The sequence below is a fragment of the Cricetulus griseus genome, chromosome 2 (genome assembly GCF_003668045.3).
Source record: "Cricetulus griseus strain 17A/GY chromosome 2, alternate assembly CriGri-PICRH-1.0, whole genome shotgun sequence".
NCBI classification, from domain to species: domain Eukaryota; kingdom Metazoa; phylum Chordata; class Mammalia; order Rodentia; family Cricetidae; genus Cricetulus; species Cricetulus griseus.
In genome coordinates, this window is record NC_048595.1 from 175,636,448 (window position 1) to 175,648,879 (window position 12,432).

The 12,432-nt window shown below is 41.2% G+C and overlaps 1 pseudogene; it reads right to left on the reverse strand.

Annotated features, from left to right (window-relative positions):
* The window catches only part of LOC100765801, a 139,976-nt pseudogene that overhangs the window by 28,467 nt on the left and 99,077 nt on the right, over positions 1–12,432 (reverse strand).

Below are 12,432 nucleotides of genomic sequence, written 5' to 3' on the forward strand. Positions count from 1 at the left end.
TTTAAGCATTAACTTTGAGATAGCAACCTTGTGTCACATGCCAAAACTTTGAACATATCCTTAAGGGTGCTTTCTTTTCTATTTCCATCCATCTAAATGCCCTGACATCCTCCTCCCCCAAAACAAACCCTACCCATTGCAAGAATCTGGAAAAGAAAACAACAAATGGAGATGTAGTACTGAAGACACTATCACTTAGCCTTTGTTAAGAACAGTGGTCACTTTAGCCAGGGTCTCTGCCAGCCCTTCCTCATCAGGGTGAGGTAACAATGTGCCAGAGAGTTAACTTGATTGGATGGGAACAAAGAAAGATAAAAAGCTGGCTTTTATGTCAAAGGACCTCAAAAAATAAACACATTAGCTAATCTGAGTTGAGAAATTGGGTGGGTAACACAACAGAAAAACCATTGGTCAGAAATTCAGTAGGATGCTCTAGGCAATACAGCTGGCATAACAGATCTTGATGAGATTCTACATATATCCCTTATGGCCTTTTGTTTGACTTAATCATCCTAAAAATCTTATAAATAAATAGCAGGTTTGCAAAAGTCAAACTTCAAAACAAGAGCTGGGCAATAAAAATTATATTTATTCCACATTCTGTTTTGTGTAGAATAAGTCAGATGTTAACACATAATGTTCATTTGTGCCAAGAGGTAATTCATTGCTTAAAGTATTCAAAGCAGTCACAGCCTGTGATGGAAATTGAGAAGGAGGGTCTCTCAGCATATTCCATCTGTTCTAAAACTAGTTAGTAGTGATGGTTTGTTGAGTATTGAAAGTAAGCTGTGCTTTTGATCATTTTTCTTCACAAATCTGTTTCCTTAAGGAACCCGTTATGTGATTATTTTCTTGAAAATGTCCCAAGTAAAGCACTCAACCCCAAAGAATAAGGAATAGAACACATTCTGATATTCTCATTGCTTAATGGTCTGGGTGTGTGTGTTACTGTGTTTTGTGTTAAATACTTGCCTCTTTCTGCACCTCACTAAATCAAACCACAAGCCAGTTGGCAATCAATGGTGTTTGAATGGAGGAATTGGGGATATCTGGGTGGAGACAGTATCAAATATTCAAAAGCCAAGAACATTCTAATAACTTTCAAAACACTCCTCAGACTTCTTAGGAAACACAAAGAGGAAGTTTATTCTGTTATCTCTCTCTCTCATGCAACATTGCTGAGCCAATATAATTTCCATGAACTGAAAACAGAACTTCCAGCCGTGGAAATGGCAGCATTGAATGAAAGTAGCTATTTCTACAGAAGGGAGCATTGACGATAGAAAGCCAGGAAACAGAACTCATGAATGATCCTTCAAATCAGGCTCAACTGTAAGTGACAGCCTCATTGTGTTGTTTTACCAAAATGACAAGTCTTCTACACCATTCTCTGTTTCATTTCAGTGAGTTGTAAACACAGAAACACTTACATAGCTCGGTGTACAGTGCTGTAGAATCATTGTCATCTGTGTTGGGCAGTCAGTGGTGATGTGGTTTGAATGAGAAGTGTCTCTGCAGGCTCGTGTACTTGAACACTTGGTCAGCAGTGGGTGGCACTGTTTGGGAAGGCTATGGAACCTTTAGGAGGTGGAACCTTGCTGGAGGAAGCATGTCCCTGGTAGTAGAGTTAAGAGTTCATAGCCTTGTCCTGCTGTCTTCTGGCTTTCTTTACTTTTTGTGTCTGGATAAACATGTGATGGGCCAACTCCCTACTCCCACCACCTGTTGCCATGCCTTCCCTGCCATGAGGACTGTGGAACTCTAAATCAAAATCCTTTCTTTCAGGTTGCTTTTGGTCATGGCATTTTATCACAGTAACAGAAAAGTAATACAGGTGGTGAGGGATAAATGAAGAAAGTATTCCGCTTAGTCTTCATAGGACTTAGACTTACTGAGACAGTAAACAGTGAATTAATGTATGCAGAAGTAATTCCAGTTATGGGTTAAAATTATATGCAATTCTGGGGGTGTTAGGAGGGTTATCAGTGACCTGAAACTTTGAAGGATGAGAATGAGTTAGACCCATGGCTTCAGCTCTCTCTCTCTCTCTCTCTCTCTCTCTCTCTCCTTTCCTTTCTCTCCCTCATTCATATGAGGTTTATATATATATATGTGTGTTCAAGTGGGTGTGTGCATGTATACAAGAGTGTGTGCATGTGGAGGCCAGGGTTCAATGTCAGGGGTCTTCCTCTATTGCTCTCCAACAGGATTTCTCATTGGACCCGGTGCTCACTAATAAGCTGGACTGGTTGGCCAATGAGCCCCAGGGATCCATTTTATGTACCTCCCCAGTGTTCCCCAGTACTGATTACAGATACATGTCATCATGCTTAGTTTTGTATGTAGATGCTGGGGATCAAATTAAGGTCTCTGTGCTGTAAGGCAAGCACATTACCAACTGGATTATCTACTAAGCCTCAACAGCAAGATAAATTTGGCCTTCTTTGTTGTATGTCTTTCATTTGGTGCCACTTTATGCTCTTTATGGCTTTAAATTTTGGCATATCCAGCAATTTCTCAAAATCTCAGTCTTTATTTTGTAGTGACACTAGTATCTGACAACTCATATGTGATGTGGCCATATTAGGATTGAATATGGATAGAGGACCCCCCACTGTGGATGCATTGAAAGTATAATCATGGTTGTTAGCATTTTCATGTTACATGTGTTCTTTTCCCTTTTCTACTTAACTGGAATCAGTCATGATATCCCTCAGTAGGGGGATGGATAAAGAAGCTGCTACATTCAGAGAGTGAAATATTATTTAGTCCTGAAAAGAAGAGAGTGACTGTGGTGGTTTGAATGAAAACAGCCTCATGGGTCCCTAGGGAGTGGCACTAATAGGAAGTGTGGTCTTGTTGGAGGAAGTGTGTCACTGGGGGTGGGCTTTGAGGTTTCAGAAGCGCAAGCCAGGTCCAGTGGCTCACTCTTTCTTCCTTATGCCTGCAGATCTGGATGTAGAACTCTCAGTTCCTTCTTCAGCACTGTGTCTGCCTGTGTGCTGCCATGCTTCCTGCCTTGATGATAATGGACTAAACTTCTGAACTGTAAGCCAGCCCCATTAAATGTTTCCTTTAATAGAGTAGCCATAGTCATGGTGTCTCTTCCTAGCAATATAAACTCTGAATAAGACAGTGATCTGTAGGGGAAGCTGTAGCCACGCCTACTTAGGGTATGCCTGACCACGCCCTCACAAGCTTGTGAGGGCGTGGTCAGGGGGACGTAGGGTGACTGCGTTTGCTCTTTCACTTTCACTTTGGTACTTGCCGTACAGACTGCTGCCACGCCGGCTGGCTAGGTCGCTCTGTAAGTAAGGCTTTTCCCTATTAAATACCCTTATATTTCTACCTGACTCCGTATTGGTAATTTCCCACTATAGTGATCAAGCCATGAAAAGACATGAAAGATTCTAAAATGTTTCCAGTTAGATGAAACATACTAACCCCTAAAGCCTTCACATTGTATGCTTCCAGAATAGTGATATTCTGGAGAAGATGAGACGATGGTAATATTTAAAAGTTCGGTGGTTGTAGTGGGTCAGAGAGGGTAACAATAATAACCAGAATATGTAAGACTTTTAGGGCCATGTAGCTGCTCTCCTTGATACCATAAGAGTGTGGGATGATTAAAAAAAAGAATGGCCCCCATTGACCCATAGATTTGAATGCTTGGTCACCAGGGAGTGGTACTAGTATGAGTTGTGGCCTTGTTGGAGGAAGTGTGTCACTGGGGTGGGCATTGAGGTTTCAAAAGCCCAAGCCAGACTGCTACAGAGCTGTGGGGACTTTTGAATTAGTGTATGCTTATTATTATCCCTTTGCCGTGTATTCACAGAGTTCACAGCAGGGATGACATTCCTATGAGCTGTGGACTCAGTGATTCTGCTGTACAGGTGGAGGTTCACTAGTGGTAATGAGTGCATCTGTGTGGGAAGGAACCCTGGCAGTGGAGGAGGCTGTGTGGACATGGAGCCAAGAAGAACTCTGCTGTCAACTCCCAAACTGCTTTAAAAACATCTGTGAAACAAATGGCCTCTGCAATTAATATTACTTAGCTTTAACTTAATAGCTTTCCATTTTATGAGATGTTTCAAAGGTGAATTTTTGTTATTAATTTTGTGTTCTGCCTTAGAATCTGTGTCACAAGAATAGAATGTTATCCTATAACAATCCAAATCTTTGGATAGAATATTATACCACAGCAATCAAACCTTCATTATTACATGGAATGCAATATTAAAGTTTAACACATCTCTAAGCCACTGTCTCCAAGAGATAACCAGAGCATCTTCAAATATGCACTGCCTGCCATTGCCAACCCTCACATCAGACTTACCCCATGACAGTGCAAGGTTAGTGTGAAAAATTCCCTGTCTTTATTTTACTAATTTACTGAGACTTCCAATGGATTCAACAACTACATTTTTCTAATGAACTAAGTATATAGAAAATGTTAACCAATCGAACAGATAATTTGTTGGCCTATTTAGAATATTGAGTCTTTGAGTCACATTAATGTGTATGGCCAAGCCCTTGTATGGAAACAACTTTGTACAAGCAAATAATCTATGTAGAAACATACAGTAGAGGAGGCCCACCAACTTCTCTCTATGTTTTGTTTTGTTTGTGATACAAGGTTTCAAGATTCCTCTGTGTAGCCCTGACTGTACCAGAACTGTCCCTGTACACCAGGCTAGCTTTGAACTCAGAGATCTGCCTGCCTCTGCTTTCTGAGAGCTGGTATTAAAGTGATGTACCACTATGGCCAGCATCTTCTCTTTCAAAAGGAGCAAGTCTAAGAATTTCATGGACTCCTGTAAGATTCTTTTTTTAAAAAATTAATGTGTGTGAGTATTTTGCTTACCTGTTTGTAGATGTACCACATATTTGCCTATTGCACAAGGAGGTGATAAGAGGGTGTTGAATACCTTGGAACTGGCATTACAGACAGTTGTGAGCTACTTTGTAGGTAATGGGAAGTGAGCCTAAGTCCTCTGAAAGATCTCATAGTGGTCTTAGCTATAGAGCAAGGATATATTTAAAAAGTGTGTGTGTGTGTGTGTGTGTGTGTGTGTGTGTGTGTGTGTGTGTGTAGCAATAACAACTAAAGAAAAAGAGGCCATGATTCTAAGAGTGGTCAAGGACAGGAAAATGGATAGGATTGGAAAAAGGAAAGGGAAGGGGGAAAATGATGTAGTTATATTTTAACTTTTAAAAGAGAATAAAAACTTGAATTCTGGTCCAAAGCCCGACAAAAATATTATTATTATTTCTTTTAAAAATATTTATTTATTATGTATACAGTGTTCTGCCTGCATGTACTCATACACACCAGAAGAGGGTACCAGATCTCACTACGGATGGTTGTGAACCACCATGTGGTTGCTGGAAATTGAACTCATGACCTCTGGAAGAGCAGCCAGTACTCTTAACCTCTGAGCTATCTCTCTAGCTCCTATTATTACCATTTTCAAAAGGACCCTTTTCATTCACTACAGATTTCTTAATGACATTCTGTATTTGAAATTCAGCCTTCCATGAATTCCTTGGAATTAATAGAGGGAGATAAAACTGTAAATACTCAACAGAACATTTCTCTAAGCTATAAAAGCTCACTATTTTTAGGATCACACATGGTTATTAGATGCATCCTCAGCTGGTACAGAGTTACAACTATGTGAAGTTTGCCTGGGGCTGTAATTGTATAACTTTCTTTGTTCTGTATCATGTCTTAGTTAGGGTTTCTATTGCTGTAAAGAGATACCATGACCGAGGCAACTCTTGAGGATGGCTCGCCTACAGTTTCAGAGAGGTTCAGTCTATTATGATCATAAAGGAGAGCATGGCAGCATGTAGGCAGACATGCTGCTGGAGCTGAGAGTGCTACATTTTGCAGGCAACTGACTGTTACATTGAGTGCAGCTTGAGAAAAAGACCTCAAAGCCCATCTCCACAGTGACACACTTCCAGAAGAAGGTGTGGCCCAGATTAAAAGTGTGTCTTCCAGCCTCAAGGTCTTGATTAAAGGTGTGTGTCCTCCTGTCTCTTCCAATAAGACCACACTTCCTCCAACAAGGCCACACCTCTTAATAGTGCCACTCCCTATGAGCTTATGGGAGCCAAATACATTCAAAGTACCATAGTTGGGTCTCTAATTGTATAGCTTTCTTTGTTCTGTATCACATCTCTGAAATGGAGAAAATCAAGCTCCTAGCCTTGCATTATAAGTTAAATACTAACAAAGATCCCCTTCTGCTATGCGTGTGACTACAAAATCATCATTCATAAACACTCTGTGGTGGTAGTGTTAATTGTTAACTTGACAGTTAACTGTGAACCTGATGAGATCTGGAATCACCTGGAAGGAGCTAGTAGGATAACTTGGTGCTTGAGAACACTTGCTGCTCTTGTAGAGGACTGGGTCCTGTTCTCAGCACACACATGGTGGCTCACAATTTCAAGTAACACCAGAACCAGGGGATCTGACACCCTCTGGCCTCTAAGATACCTGAACACACATGGTACACATACAGTCAGATAATCACATACACATACATATAAATAAAAATAAATAAATCTTAGAATCACCTGAGAAATGGGTCCCTGGGCATACTTATGAAGGATTATCTTTATTAGGTTAACTGATGTACAGACACCTGATGGGGAATGTACTTCTGTGTATGTTCATCTTATTGACTCAACTGTTTGGCCAATAAGGCAGGAAGTTAGGCAGGATTAGGAGTCGAGGAGGATTCTGGAAAATGTAGAGAAGAAGTCTTGAGATCCAGGCAGGAAGTGACATACAGGCAGACTCATATATAAGCAAGGACAAGAAGGAAGTCATCCCTTTTCTCTCTCTTCCTCCTGGTCTCTGCTCTGGAGTTGCCATGTGATCCTTAGCAAGAGAGGGTGCCAGTGGAAGGCGTCCTCGATAAGATAAGTCTTATAATATATAGATTTATGATAATTAAGACTGATCTAGCAGATGAGAAACCCTAGTCATTGGCCAAACAGCATTTGTACCTAATATAAGTCTCTCTGTGTTACTTGGGACCTTAATGTGGTGGCGGGCAGAACTCGGGCAGCCTGGCAGAAAGCACCCACGTGGCAGCAGGGCTTGGGTGGCTTTGGAGTAAAGTCTTAATGTTACAGACACCTATCTTCACCTATACATTCCTGGAGAGTATAAAAAGCACAAAATTAATTGAGTGCTAATGTTCATCTCCCTCCTCTTCCTGACTATAGACACAATGTAGTCAGCCCCGTCAAGCTCCTCCTGCATGAGTTCCTGCATGATGCATTGTATATCCTGCAACTGTGGTCCAAAATAAACTTCCCCTTCCTGAAGTTGCTTTTCTTAGGGTATTCTATCACAACAACAGCAAAAGAAATGTCACATGTCCTCTCTTCTCTAACTCCAGAGCTTGTATCTGAATCTGTTAATGCCAAATTATCATTTAGTCCATGAAAGTTGAATATATATATTCTACATCCCAGCTCAACATAACATTAAACAAAACAAAACAAGTGGAGGCCATTTGCTAAGATCTGTGTCAAACAAATATTTCCTGCAAAAGACAATTTACTATTTGAGATTTTTGGTAAAGAACCATGTTTCTTTTAGATTGATTGAGGGGAGCCAAAAGGATTTATTAATCTCTAACATTTCATTCTCAACTTGTAATAAATAGACAAAAATGACTGTTTAGTGCTAAGTAAAGCTAACCCAGCCAAGTTAGCTGACACCTTCTGATAAGGGATGGAGACTGTCCAGGCCCTTCCCTTGCTTCCAACAAGGCAAATAGCTGAAATGCCTTAACAGATAAGAATATTGCTGCAATGGTTATCATTAAAGAACTGTGACCACTTTTTTTTTCAAACCAAGTGAAAATAGAAACGAAATTCCCAGTGATTACCAAACCGAGAAGAGCTCTTGCAGACTGCTTACTTCTGGACCCAGAGCATCCTCAATGGACAATAATAACCTTTGGATTCATGGAGCAATTACTGTTAGATGTTTTGCAAATATTGGTACATAGTAGTCCAGATAGGTCAAATGACTACCCAACTATTGTATATACATACCATCAGTAAATAGAAAAAATTCCAGTCAAGTTGAATCAGCTGTAAGCATTCCCACACTAAGACCCTGTAACTCTCATAGCCATGGCTGTCAGACAGGCTCCCAGGCTACTCAGAAAACCAGCTGCCTGAACCTGAGACTGTATGGGTATTAGAGGGAGAAAAGAGAAGCATAAACTTGAGTTTTAAATGAACATACTGAATTTTTGTGTGCTTTAAAATATGCTCAGTGGGTGACATCAAGGGTAGGATCTAGGACTCCCCTGACTCTCAGTTCAAGCAAACTCCACAAATTTTCCCTTGACTTTTGTCTACCCTGTGTGAAGAAATGAGTGGGGACACTTCAGACAGGAATTAAAGTGGCATTTACTCTATTCCCTGGTATCTAAGATACTGGTCCTACAGGTCTTCCTTTCTCAGGACCCCACACACACCACCTTTGTAAATCTTTTAATGCCATACATGATCAGGATGATCCATATCCCTTCTTGAATTCTCACAAACTTAACTCAAGTCTTTAGGAAGTTTGCAGGCCAGTATTTTATTCTAGATTCCCAACGTTTCTGGGAGTTTTGTGATTTTTCAAAGTCCAGAGGACTTTTTGCAGGAACTCTGCAATTATTTTTTGGAACTAGCAAAAGAGAAACATGTTTTTAGCCTGTCTAGGATAGTGCTTTTCCCTGGTCAGTGTCTCAATGGCCACATGAAATCATTCACTTTGTAGGCCTCTCTGAACTTTTAAAGGTGATTTGATTATTGTCCCTTGCATATAACTACTTGACACACGGACTGGGAGAGCCGAGTTGAGTTTAGAAAACTATCCTACGAGAAACACTCTCAGCTTTCTGAAGAACAGTTAGCTATTTTCTAGAGCTTAATATAGATGCTGATAAGGTTCATCTGTATCACTAGGAATATATTCCTGATGGACGTGATGCACACCCTGGGGAAAAGCACAGACTCTCAGTATGAAATGTTGGTAGTACAGTATATGAGACAGAACAGCAATGTATGAGCTTGCATCTTTGCCTCTCGGGATACAGAGATTGGAGAAACCAGTCTTTATAAGTTCTTCAATTCTTTTCGAGGGTTGCTCCACTGGGAAAGAACTAAGGCTCTCTAGCTACAAATTTCCACGTGGACCCTGGGGATGACCAAAGCCTCAATGACCTCTCACTTGAGGACTTGAAGGTCACACTGTCCTCAGGATTGTCTAACTATGGCCTGATTAAAAATCTATCCTCTGTGAGAAACAATGTTTTAGATACACTTCACTTTCTTCAGTCATAGCACTGGGATAGGTTTTAATTGCAAACCTAATGGATACCTCAGCAGCCACTGGAGAAGGGTGTCTGTATTAACTTAATTTCTTTTTATAGAAAAATGTGAATTTTTTCAATATGAACAGGATGGACACCCAACATAAAAGAGAGTCTAAAGTAGGTTCTCACTGCCTGGCAATTGCCATGAGCTACAGATGACGATCAACAGTAGGCTTGGGTTAAGACACCCTTTTTTTTCCCCAAATTTTTTTATTTGAATTAGAAACAAGATTGTTTTACATGACAATCTCAGTTCCCTTCTCCCTCCCCTCCTCCCCTACCTCCCCCAACTAAAACCCTACCTATCACATATCCTTTCTGCTCCCCCTTGATAGTGAGGCCTTCCATAGGGAAGACACCCTTTTTAAGAAGTGACACTGCAGTTGGCAGTGGTGGTGCACACCTTTAATCCCAGCACTTAGGAGGCAGGGGCAGCTGGATCTCTGTAAGTTCAAGGACAGTATGGTCTACAGAAGGAGTTCCAGGACAGTCAGGGATACATTCAGAGAAACCCTGTCTCAGAAAAACCAAAAAATAAAAATAAAAAATAAAAAAATGAAAAAGAGGTGATACTGCCTGCTGTGGACTATGGGCACCAAGGCTTGGCACAGGGAGGTAGAAGAGTCTGTGAAACATAAGGTTAGCAAGGAAACACTGCTGCTGCCTCCACAGAGTCTGCAGACCTTGGAGAGCTTCATGGAGTTTTTGGACTTTTTCCTTTAAGAACTTGGAGTTGACTTCTATATTTTCTGAGGGCACCTCCAGTCCCTGACCATGAGGCAGGATGAGGACATTGTGTACCGAGGACCAGGACCTGCAGATATTACAGGGATATGTGCAGACAAGGTTATGGCCCCTCAGAGCCTTAAACCCTTGAGCTTCCCAAAGCTGCTGTGCAAAGGAAACTTGGTAAGAGCCAGAGCCCAGGTGGAAACAGAATAAAATGTTCCAGGTCAGGGTTCCCTGTGCCAGGTGCCATGGAGTTGGACTTGAGCAAGTGTCCAGATGCTTCCTCTTTGACCTTTATATTTTAAACAAGGTGATGCAATATTTGGAGGTGGGGAAAAGATATGGATGCCATTACTTGACACATAATAGGTGTACTGTGGATCACTGACTGTCCCTGTTCTTGTCATTGCCACCTCCCTAAGCAACATAAAGCAGCACATAAATGACTCTGATCCTTGAGAGGCTATTCCTTCCCAGGGAGAAACACCCAGATGGAACTCCCAGGCTGATTCAGGAAGTCCAATGTGGGGCATGTCTGAGAGCACAAAGACAAAGTATTGAACACACAGTAGCCTGTACCATAAATATCAGTCAGGACTGTCCTGGAAAACTGAGACATGTGGTCTCCCTGGGTCAAAACTAAAGACCCCTGCTTTCTTGAACTAGGCTGAGCCTCATTCCAATGGCATCTTAGCATTCCTAATTCCCCATCACCACCTTTACTACATTATATGGAGCTGATTATTAATGCACTGTCTCCTTTAGTTCAAAATACACCTTTGTTCTGATCGGTAGATGGTGCAGCAACAGGATCACATAGCACTCATCTTGCTGTCTGTTCATCCAAAATCTGGGCCTGAGTTCAGCTGCTATTCATTAGGTGAAGAATGTTGCTTCTGCATGTTAGTAAACAGGATCTCAGATTTTTGCTTCATCTGTGTAAATGTGTTTGGGCTAACGTATAAAGCAAGTATATAATAAAGCTCACATAGGACAATTCTACAAAATATATACTCTTCCATGTGTAATTCAGTAGCTATCTTTGTATATGGTTTAAAAAACCCACTAAGGAAAAGGAAATAGTAAAATTCAATACCTTATTTTATACTAATCACACTTCAAGTGTTAAATAACCACAAATAGTGATTATAATGGAAGACAAAACCATCTCCATCACTGCAAACACTTATGTTAGTCTTGCTATGGGCTTAATTAATAAGGATATCTCAAGATGAATCCTGTAGAGCCAATAATTATCAAAGTTCCTTAAAATAAGAAAACACAATCTTACTGTGTCATTTAAGAATACCACTCCTGAGCGGGGCGTTGGTGGTGCACGCCTTTAATCCCAACACTCGGGAGGCAGAGGCAGAGAGGCAGAGAGGCAGAGAGAGAGGCAGAGGGGCAGAGGGGCATAGGGGCATAGGGGCATAGGGGCAGAGGGGCATAGGGGCAGAAGGGCAGAGGGGCAGAGGGGCAGAGGGGTAGAGAGGCAGAGGCAGAGGCAGAGGAGAGGCAGAGGCAGAGGCAGAGGCAGAGGCAGAGGCAGAGGCAGAGGATCTCTGTGAATTCGAGACCAGCCTGGTCTACAAGAGCTAGTCCCAGGACAGCCTCCAAAGCCACAGAGAAACCCTGTCTCGAAAAACCAAAAGAAAAAAAAAAGAAAAAAGAAAAAAAAGAATACCACTCCTGAATGTATTTTGTAAAGTTCAGGTGACATCAGGTATAAAACATGAGACTGAAACATGCTCCGAGCACCAAGGGATGCTGTGTATGTATTCACTGCATCAAACTCCAGACCTTTGTGTTGAGTCTGCATATGCATTCTCTGCCTTGGATGACACTATTTATATACTGGGTTTTCCTACATTTGTGTCTCTCGCTTAAATTTCTAGGGTTATAAATTTGTAGCCAATCATGTACTTGACCTTTCTTTCTGAGTTTCCTATGGGAATCTCAGGTCAGACATGCCTCTGCAGACTTGCCCCTTCCCCTCTCACACTCACTCCTAGGTGTCTTTCCCATTCCCTTTACTTTTAGATGTCACTCACTTATACTCTGCTTTATTAAACTACTCAGTTATAAGCACAGGTATTTCTCCCTATGATTACTTTAACCCTGTAATTGTCCCTTTCTTAATCTGCTGTCCTGAAACTTGTTTCAATATAGTAGCAATATAACATTAGATTATCAACTTACTTTTCAAACTTGACTGTTGTGTGCGAACCTGGTTCCATTATGTTAAAATTAACTAAGAAGCATGGGCAGACCTGAACTTTCAGTACTGTTGGAAACTCAT